General features: G+C 41.3%; 1 protein-coding gene across 1 annotated transcript in view; it reads left to right on the top strand.

The window, feature by feature from the left end:
• Window positions 1-1,411, top strand: part of LOC109528954 (ATP-dependent RNA helicase DDX18) — a 10,315-nt gene that overhangs the window by 3,182 nt on the left and 5,722 nt on the right. The gene's annotated exons all lie outside the window — the stretch shown is intronic.

Below are 1,411 nucleotides of genomic sequence, written 5' to 3'. Positions count from 1 at the left end.
AAAAAAAAAAAAAAAAAAAAACGGCCATAGATTTGAATAGGTAGATGTGACATGCTCCTTTTCAGCTGCATGCTTAAAAGCAAGCTGAGTTTATGACCGCCTTTCCATTTTCCTTTTCGCCCCTGCCAAGATGGCCGCCAGATTGCAGCATTTTTTAGCCTGTGCGAGTCCACTATAGGTCTATCTATGATAAGAGAGCAGCGCAAGCCGGAAACACCTGATTCGTCTTTCTCTGTTGATGGCACCAGTGCACCATGTAATGGCAATGTGCCGAATTGTGGCCAATTCCTGACCTAACAGACTGAAATGGACTGGGCAAAAGCGTGTTTTGAGGATACTGAACACAATTTTCTATGTTTATTTTGGCTCTCTTAAATCAAGGCTCCATTCTATTTAATCGGTAATTCGCTAATTATGGATGTCTTTGTTTATTTTTAATCAAACTAAAAAAAGTATTAAAATAAATAATAAAATACAACCATCCATCCATTTTCCAATCCGCTTATCCTCACGAGGGTTGCGGGGCGTGCTGGAGCCTATCCCAGCTGTCTTCGGGCAGTAGGCGAAAACCCAAGCAGGGTCAGGGAGAACATTTAAACTCCTGGAATGGAACAAATTAAATACAATTAAGCAGAACTATCCAAAAGAAAAATACCATTATGAATACCTGGCAGTAAGTCGTTTTCAAGGAATGTACACTGTTTTGTTGTGTACACTTCCATTAACCTCCATTCATTGATCATACATTTTAAGTGTGGTGTTTAAAAAAAAAAAACTCACAAACTAATAATACACTTTTGGAGCGCATACGTTTCAATGACCCTCGGTCTTTGGTTTAATTTAACTTATCGGGCTATTTATTGCCATAAGACATCCATGTATTTTATTGTTTTACTTACCTGATTGTGACTTAAATGCTGTGCCGATGGTCGGAGCCGGTGTTAACCTGAGCTAGCGCATCATAAGGAACTCCTTTACCTCTATACCATCTGTCCATCCGGAAGTGTTTAACCATGTTGGTTTGCACAATAGTGTCTTATGGCAGGTATTGCACTGAGGTGACTCGTCATTTATTTGAACCAAACAAATCGAGGTGCACTTTGGTTGGGCACAAGTGCACCATGGCATGTGCAACAAAGTGCATGTTCGCACTTAGTGTGTTTCAATTTTTTAAAAATTATTATTATTATTTCATATTTCTGTATGCGGCCCTCAAACGAAAAAGTGTGCACACCCCTGCGAGGTCAGCAGCACCCATCTCCACTGTACAGTGTTAACGGTGCCCTGCTTTCCCCTCCTGAGACACCGGATGGTCTGTATCACATATGTCAAAGTGCCGGCCCGCGGGCCACATCCGGCCCGCGAGAATGTTTTCAGTGGCCCCTGGGATGATATTGATTTATTATTAGAA

The sequence above is a fragment of the Hippocampus comes genome, unplaced genomic scaffold (genome assembly GCF_001891065.2).
Source record: "Hippocampus comes isolate QL1 unplaced genomic scaffold, H_comes_QL1_v1.1 scaffold310, whole genome shotgun sequence".
NCBI classification, from domain to species: domain Eukaryota; kingdom Metazoa; phylum Chordata; class Actinopteri; order Syngnathiformes; family Syngnathidae; genus Hippocampus; species Hippocampus comes.
This window is presented reverse-complemented; position numbering and strand designations above follow the sequence as displayed.